This window comes from Hyaena hyaena, unplaced genomic scaffold (assembly GCF_003009895.1).
Source record: "Hyaena hyaena isolate Hyena2069 unplaced genomic scaffold, ASM300989v1 scaffold_245, whole genome shotgun sequence".
Lineage (NCBI taxonomy): Eukaryota > Metazoa > Chordata > Mammalia > Carnivora > Hyaenidae > Hyaena > Hyaena hyaena.
In genome coordinates, this window is record NW_024080878.1 from 696,683 (window position 1) to 706,003 (window position 9,321).

At 41.4% G+C, this 9,321-nt stretch overlaps 1 protein-coding gene across 1 annotated transcript in view; it reads right to left on the reverse strand.

The window, feature by feature from the left end:
* Positions 1 to 8,956, reverse strand: part of STK33 (serine/threonine kinase 33) — a 160,076-nt gene extending 151,120 nt beyond the window's left edge. The window contains exon 1 of the mRNA XM_039244587.1: positions 8,761 to 8,956. The gene's annotated coding sequence lies outside the window, so the exon portion shown is untranslated. The remainder of the gene's footprint in view (positions 1 to 8,760) is intronic.
* Positions 8,957 to 9,321: the final 365 nt, after the last annotated feature.

Consider the following 9,321-nt stretch of genomic DNA (forward strand, 5'->3'; position numbering starts at 1 on the left):
CGTCGGGCTCTGTGCTGACTGCCAGCTCAGAGCCTGGAGCCTGTTTCAGTCTGTGACTCCCTCTCTCTCTGACCCTCCCCTGCTCACGCTGTCTCTCTCTCTCTCTCCTAGAAATAAATAAAACATTTTTTAAAAAATTTTAAATGTTTCTTTATTTTTGAGAGAGAAAGAGATAGAGTGTGAGCAGGGGAAGGTCAGAGAGAGAGAGAGAGAGAAGGAGACACAGAATTCGAAGCAGGCTCCAGGCTCTGAGCTGTCAGCAATAAGCCTGACACAGGGCTCAAACTCGTGAACTGCAAGATCAAGACCAGAGTCAAATTCAAATGCTTAACCCCCTGAACCACCCAGGTGCCCCTCAACAAAGTATTATAGTCATAATATGAAGGTCCCTTCCAACTCTAAGATTCTGTGGAAGTTTTTTTTTTTGAGTTGTTTTTTTTTTAAATGTATTTGTACAGACTTATTCAAATTTCCCAGATAATTTGAAAAAGAGAGAAAGGAAACCTGCGTTTACTTAGGGGCTCCAAATTTGTTAGTTACTTTACATATGATACTTTGTCCTTCAAAATCATCCTCAAAAATTGGGATTATAAACCCTATTTTACAAACAAAGAAACCCAAGATAGAGATGTAGAGAACCAAAATTTGAACTCAGGTGAGCCTGACCCCAATCCTAAGCTTCTTCCCCATTACCACTTGAATCCCTGGGAGGAACACAAAGCTCCCTTCTTTATCATTCCATTCCAAGGAAAAGAAGTTCTGAAATCAGCCAAGTCTCACTTAGGTCATAAGTGCAGAGACAAGAGCTTTCAATGGGAGGCACAAAGAGGTGAAAAGCTCTGTTTGAGTATCACCCTCTTTTCTTTGGGGAAAGGTTCACATGGCTCTTCTGTTCCTCCCATAAGGCTGGGAGATTTTAGGGCCTTTCTAAAGAAAGGAGGAAGCAACTTCCCCAGAGGTCAGATGAGAATCTGATGAGGTTATAATTCAGAGAAAAGATGGCCAGGAGGTAGCCATATAGGTCCATTTAGAGGCCTTCTGGTATTAGAGAGGGAAGCAGGCCTGAAGCTTCTATCTCCTACAGGGCAATTCACCAAGCTACAAGCCTACAGAGAAATGTGGAGCCAAAGTCCTAGCTCCTAGCTAGCAATACAGATGCTCCTTTGCCTGGAATGTTCAATGCGTAGAATGGCGGCATCTAACTGAGATAACAAGAAATCAGTCAAATTTTGTTTCCCCAAAACATGACTCACCAGTTGACAAATAAGGTGAGGTGTACAACAAATGGTGCTGGGACAACTGGATATCCCACACAAAAGAATGGATTTGGACTCCTACCTCACACGTATACAAAAATTAACTCAAAATGGATCAAAGACCTAAATGTAAGAGCTAAAACTACAAAAACCCTAAGAGAAAACATACAGGTAGATCTTTGTGACCTGGAGTTAGGCAACAGTTTTCTAGATAGGAAACCTAAAGCCAAGCAACCCAAACAAAAATAGACACACTGGACTTCATAAAATTAAAAACTTTTGTTCCTCAAAGGCCACTACCAAGAAAGTAAAAAGACAATCTACATAATGAGAGAAAATATTTGTAAAACATCTATCTGATGAGGGTCTAGTATCCAGAATATCAGAATATATAAAGAACTCTAGCAACAAAACAATAAAATAATCTAAATTAAAAAAACAAAGGATTTAAATACATATTTCTCCAAAGAAGATATATAAATCACAATAAACACATGAAAAGATGTTCAACATCATTAGTCATCAGGAAAATGCAAACTGAAATGTAATGACGTGCCTCTTCATACCTACTAGGATAGCAATAATCAAAAAGACAAGAAACAAGCGGTGATGATTATATGCAGACACGAGAACACTTACACATTTCTGGTTCAAATGTAAAATGGTGCAGCCTCTTCAGAAAACACTTTGACACTCTTCAAAAAGTTAAACATACAGTTATTATATTACCAGCAATTTCACTTTCAGGTATATATTCAAGAGAAATGAAAACATATGTTCACATAAAAACTCATATGCAAATATTCATCACAGCTATTTTCATGAGAGCCAAAAAAGGAAACAGCACAAATGGCCATCTACTGATGAATGTATACACACAAGGTGGTGTATCTATACAACGGACTTTTACTTGGTCATGAAAAGGTATGAAGTACTGACACGTGCTACAACAGAATGTTGAAATATAAATACCCAACAATAAGTAAATGTCCTCAAAAACACTGTACTAAGTGAAGTAAACCAAATGTAAAAGGCCTCATATTGCATGGTTCCATTTACATAATAGGCAAATCCATAGAGAGGGAAAGTAGATTAGTGTTTGTCAGGTGCTGGGGGAGGGGAGTTGGGGGTTGACTGCTAACAGATGTGGGATTTCTCTTTTAAGGTGATGAAACATGCTGGAATTAGATAGTGGTGATGGCTGCAAACCCCAGTGATATACTAAAAACTTGATGCACACTTTAAAAGGGTGAATTTTATAGTATGTAATTGCATCTCAATAAAAAAGACACAACTATAAAAAATGAGCTAAGTGTACATATTATAACATATGTACCATCAAAGAGCTGTAACAGAAAAGCAATTAAGCTAACTTGAAAATCACTGTTGCACATTGGTGTTTACTTTCATAACAAATATGAAAAGCATTGAATTTTATTGTCATAAACTGAACACCAACATAAAGAAGGTTGAGAGGAAAAATTAATTTGATTTCCATGAAAAACGTCCAAGGATAAATATTTGCTTTCTTCCCGATATCTCAGCTGGTTGCAAGCTGAGCTCCCAAGAGCAGATAGATGAGCCTCTATGTTAGATCTGCTAACAGCAAACAGACTTGAAAGAATTCAGGTGTAAGGACCTGAGCTTCAGATGCACTGCCTTTGGTAAATGGTAAACGGTTTCTCTCCCAGCAAGCTCTGTCGCTGCACGTGAGCATTCCACCATGATAATGACAAAGTAACAGAGTAGGACTTTCAATTACCAGCCTCTCAAGCTTAGACACCGGATGAACATCTTCTAGAAGGTTTTTCTTAGATTCCCTGAATGAATATGTGTGAGTCCAAATGACCAATTTTTCCAAATAAGTACAGCTCATGTTAAGAATATTGAATCACAGGGGTGCCTGGGTGGCTCAGTTGGTTAAGCATCTAATTTCAGCTCAGGTCATGATCTCATGGTTCTTGAGATCAAGCCCTACATAGGGCTCTGTGCTGACAGCTCAGAGCCTGGAGCCTGCTCCAGATTCTGTGTCTTCCTCTCTCTCTCTCTGCCCTCCCCCACTTGCACTCTGTCTCTATCAAAAATAAACATTAAAAATTAAAAAAAAAGAATACTTAATCAGAAGCAAACTTTGTACAAGTGAAAATATAACACAGTATTCTAGAATTGTGCCTGGAACATCATATGTACCCAATAAATATTTGTTGAATGAATGTTTATAATAGTGGGTAATGTTTACAAAACAATTTAGATAAAAAATTAAGGTAAATGGTAACAATATTTCTAAATTAATTTATCTTTGTCAACAGAAAGCTGTTTCTTTTTGCTTTATCCAAATATAATAGCACATTCTCATTGGCATTCAAACTGACACATCAATTGCTATTTAGAAAGATAATTAGTCCCTTATAAGTAGAAAAGATATTCTGACTAATTATAAAAGTCACTGGCCTTCACCTTATAAATCTTTCTGAAATAGGGACGCCTGGGTGGCTCAGTCGGTTAAGTGTCTGACTTCAGCTCAGGTCACGATCTCATGGTTTGTGAGTTGGAGCCCTGCAACAGGCTCTGTGCTGACAGCTCAGGAGCCTGGAGCCTGCTTCCAATTCTGTCTCCCTCGCTATCTGCCTCTCCCCCACTCACTCTCTCTCTCTCTTTCTCTTTCTCTCTCTCAAAAATAAATAAACATTTAAAAAATTAAAAATAAACCTTTCTGGAATAATTTCAGGTCAAAAAGAAAAAGAACTTCAGGTCAACAAAACTGCGTGAGTTTGTGAAGTGACTAGTTTCTCATACTCCACAATTTATTTTAGTTAATAAACTAAGAAAGAATAGATCAATAAGGTTTAACAGTAAGTTATCCACTCTTCACATTCTGGAGCCATAAGACAAATCTGAGCTAAACACAATTTGCCTCATTGATCCATACTAGAGCTCAGCAGGTAGGAAAAGTCTTTTGGAAGCACCTCTTAAAATATACTAATTTACCAGTGCCAAGAAGGTCAGCAATTAATATTACATTACATTTTCCTTTCTCTTAAGCCTCTTTTAAAAACAGGGAAATCATTTCTCAGTATCTAACAACTATGAGTGCTTGAAATACTAAATTGGATCATATTTAGGGCAAAAGAAGGAGACAGAATCTTCAGAGATCACATCTTCTCCTTTCAGGACACTTCCAAAAAGTATCTAAGGACCCAACTATCCAAGTTCACAATGTGTGACAGACCCCATCAGAAAAAGTCTTCCTCAGAGTTCGCTTGTAGCACGTAAGCTCTATCTTCAAGGGGACATGAAGATGACATGAGTATCTCCCTTTGTATCAGCATCTTTTACATTTTGATTGGAAATCACACTACTCAACTGTCTTTTAGTCACTTCCATGAACCCTTCCTTGACTGACATCACAAACTACCATTTTTAAAGAAAATGCAGACAGTTATTTGGTCTCTGCATGGAAAGGGCTTTATAAGCATAAAGGCAATGAATCAAAAAGGTAAAGATTAATAGGTAGACAACACAGAATTATTTCAATTTCTAGAAATCAAAAACCATCATTAATTAAGCAAAATGGCAGTTGGGGACATTCCCATATGACAAAGAAGGGATAGAATAATGTCCTTATTCTATCAAGAGTCCACACAACTTAGTGTCTGGTCAAGATGGTACCCTCAATATTCCCCCTCTTCATCCATAAAAGAAATTATAGGGTCCCTACAAAAAAGAGGTTACAGCTTCTCTCTCCCGGCTTTCAGAATCACTCTGCTTCCTTCCTCTGCCTCAGTCCTTTGCCTCCTACCTCCTGTGAGCCCTCTTTCTTCCAAGTCCTGTTAGACTGAAGATTCAGATAAACACAGGTCAGCTTGGTCTTGATTTCAGATTTTCCCTGAGAAACAGCCTCTGAAACCCTGCTTTCCACTTTGCTCTGTAGCTTGAGGGCAAGTAACAACTCGCCCCAGGCTCCAGGGATACCTATCCAACTAATTCCAGCCAAAGCCCAGCATACTGGCTCCTGCCTGGGCTGCGGGAAGCAGAAATCAAACAAACCATTGAATTTAAAAAACTGAGACTCCAATACAAAAGCCATCATAGAGTCTGTGCAGGTAATTCACAGAAAAGAAATATCCAGTAGCTAACAATGAGATTTTTTTAATGCTTAAAACCTCAGTAATGAAAGATCTGAGTCAAAATAAGGAGGTACTATTTTTACCTGTGAAATTAGCAAAGATTTTTAAAAAAATAATAATGCAAACACAGGCGTCACAAAACTGATGGTAGGATGGGATGGTGACCTGGTATAATCTTTCTGAAAGCGGCCATATGTTTCAAGAGTAGTCCCAATGACCCTGCACTTCGACTGTAATTGCATTTTTAGGAACTGATCTTAATCAGTTATCAAAAATCTAGTCAAAATATTTAAATATAAAGACGTCCATTTCTTCATATATTTGTACATGAAATATAAATATCCAACAATAAGTAAATTGTAAATAAATTACAGCTGATAAACAATGTGGATTGTAATGAAGTTAATAAAATGATATAAGAGCTGACCCTACTATATCAATGACTAAAGACCATTCACTGTTCTTTTTTTAAATATTTTTTTAATGTTTATTTTTGAGACAGAGACAGAGCACGAGTGGGGGAGGGGCAGAGAGAGAGGGTGATGGAGAATCTGAAGCAGGCTCCAGGCTCTGAGCTGTCAGCACAGAGCCTGATGTGAGGCTTGAACCCACAAACCACAATATCATGACCCGAGCTGAAGTCAGATGCTTAACTGACTGAGCCACCCAGGCGCATTCACTGTTCTAAGCCAATAACATGTACAGCTGACCTTTGAACAACACAGGTTTGAACTGTGTGGAACCACTTACATGTGGATGTTTTCCAATAAATAGAGTACAGTCCTATAGATGTATTTTCTCTCCTTACGATTTTGTTAATAATATTTTCTCCAGCTTGTTTTATTGTAAGAATACAGTATATAATATATCTAACATACAAAATACATGTTGTTTATGTTATCGGTAAGGTCTCTGATCAACTGTAGCCTATTAGTAGTTACACTTGGGGGAGTCAAAAGCTATACATGGATTTTTGACTGTGTGGGGGATTGGTGCCCCTAAACCCCACATTGTTCAAGGACCAGCTCACAGTAACACACATATTCCTCACAAAAACATAAATGGAACTTGTCAGGTCGGCAGGTGCTATAACCCTCTTCATTTTACCGTTGAGGAATCTCAGGCACCGAGAAGTTAAGTGATTACCTCAAGGTTATGCTGTAACAGACTCACATGAAAGCCTAAAATCCAAACAGTGTTCTCAAAAATTTGTAGCAAACTCATTTGTTGGCAAAACCTGACCTGAACAGATGCAAACCTACGTACAGCCTTTATCCCACTTAGAGTGATGTCATCTCACTAAAGAAAAATTAATGTGTTTGATTACACAGTGCTGCCCCAGACCCCACTTAGAAGTGGTACAGTATACACACCATGTTATCTTTCTATAATCACACACACTCTTAACTTTAAAATACAACTAGCCCCACAGATTTCAGATAAGGAATTGTGGGGTGTCTGAAATTCAAATCCAAGCATCCCATCTGTGTACCTCTGCAGTCTGTGCTCTTAACCATGATGTGATGTTTTCAGAGACTAATGACAATGGAAATGCTTATAAGTCAGACATTCAAGTATTCACTAACTACATCCTAGGTGCCAGTCACAGAGACAAATAATACTGCAATTGTGATAAGTGCAAGGACAGAGAGCCGGTGTCAGAAGAGCCTATACCCGAAGGGGGTCTGTCCTAGATGGAGTGGTCAGAGGCAGTTTTCCTGGGGAAGCATTTGGTCTAAGATGCAAAGGATGAGCAAGAGTTAACTAGACCAAAGAGAAGAGGGAAGAGCACACCTGGCAGGGAGAAGATCACGTGCAAAGGCCCTTAGTAGGAGGGAAAATGGTGACAAAGGACTGGAAAAGAGCCAGTGAAATTGGAACACAGAGAACCAGGGGAGGCTAGTGTAAGATCTGGCTGGAGAAATGAAGATGCCACAGGGCCTTATAGGTCGAGTAGCCATCTGCCCCAGAATGCTAGGGAACAGTCCCAGTGTAAATAATAGCACTGTCTTTTACTCTCAAAACTATCTTGATCTGGATGTTATAGTATACAGTACCCAATTTGTAGGCCATATTAAGAAATTGTATCTTTGGGGAGCCTGGGTGGCTCAGCTGGTTAAGCGTCCGACTTCACCTCAGGTCATGATCTCACAGTTCATGAGTTTGAGCCCTGCGTCAGGCTCTGTGCTGACAGCTCAGAGCCTGGAGCCTGCTTCGGATTCTGTGTCTCCCCCTCTCTGCCCCTCCTCACCTCAAGCTCTGTCTCTCTCTCTCTCTAAAATAAATAAACATTAAAAAATAAAAGAAATTATATCTTTATCCTAAGAACAAAAAGTCTTGACAGGTTTTAAGCAGGGGGCGATGGAGGAGAAATGAGGTATCATAATCAAATTTTAATTTTTAAAAGATTACTCTTGCTGCAGTGCAAAGAACAGATAGGAACATGAACAGGATGGGATAAATGCCTTTGGACTAGTGAGGAGACCAGGCAAGAGATAATGGTAGCTTGGTGTAGGGTACCAGTGGTAGGGACAGAAATAAGTGGATTGAGGATTGGTTTGAGGATAAAATGAACAGATGATCATTGGTTTGATGATAATTTAGAGATGGAAGGAGAGGAAGTGGCAGGTGTGAAGAAAGAGTCTAAGATTCCTGGCCTGCAAACTGGAGGGGATGATGGTGTGATTCATTGAGATAAAAACGCTAGAGCTTTAAATCTCTAGATTTCAATGTTGGGCTAGAAATTTAAATGTGTGAAATGAAATATCTGCATACCGGTTGTAATGTGAAGCCCAGGGAAGGAGGGGCAGGGAGAATGCATTACGCAAGGAGGAAGTTTAGGTTCAGAATGTGTTGGTGTTTCTTTTTGCATTCACAGAGCCCTCCTCCAATGCATGGCAACCCTATTTTCTGGTTGGATATTGGAGCTGTTTGGTGGTCGAACAAAAAAGGACTGTCTTAGCTGGTGCTGTGGGACCAGGAGTATCAAACCACTTGCAGTATGCAAAAATCTCTTAGGACGAACTCCGAAGTGCTTTACATTCACGGTTCACAAAGCAGTTTCACACACAGGCTTTTTCAAGCCCACAACTTTGAGAGAAATTACAACCTGCACTGACAGATGAGGAATGAGAGAAGAGTGCTTAAATTTCCTACCCACGTAGCCAGTAAGGGGCTGCTCTTAAGCCATACTAGCTCCTCGGATTGCATCCACTGTGTGCAAGGGACTGCATCAAGTGCTGAAAGAAGTCCCACATATTGAGGCCCTAATAGGAGCCAGGCGCTAGGAGATTAAAAAAGAGGGAAACGTGGGGGGCGGGGGAGAAGGCGCAATGTCAAATGTTAAGGATGTGTTCCTTTTTCCAAATCACACTTACCCTACAGTAAGTTCACCTTAAACTTCCAAAAAGGGTCAGGTCCCAGGATGGGTGGAGGTGAGAAGGTGGAGCTGAAACGGGGCAGAGCGGGACCACCCTGAACACCGGACCCGGAGGATACGAGGTCCCAACGGCTGGGCCCCCAGAGACACTGACTGGCGAGGCGGGCCCGCCCGCAGCGGGAGGCCCTGCGGCCCGTTTGCCGGCGCGTTGCCACAGCAACGGCCGGGACCCTGGGGCGCTGCGACTGGGGGGTGGGGGACACTCACCAGGCCCCGCGGGCCGGCCGGCCACCCCAGGGGCGCGCGCCCTCGGCGCTGGGGGTCGCGGAGCCCGGAATTCCGCCCGTGAGAACCTTTTCGGTCGGCGTGGAGGCCGCGGGGAGGTGGACGGGGGCCGCGCGGGGACACGGCGAGTCTGCAGCAGCGAAGCCCCTTCGCCCAGCGGCTGCACCGGGGAGGAGGCGCCAGCGGGCCCCACGAGCAGCCCTCCCAAGCACGGGCCACAGAACCCTGGCTCGGGGACAGAGAAGCAACCGAACATCACACGAAATGAGAGCCC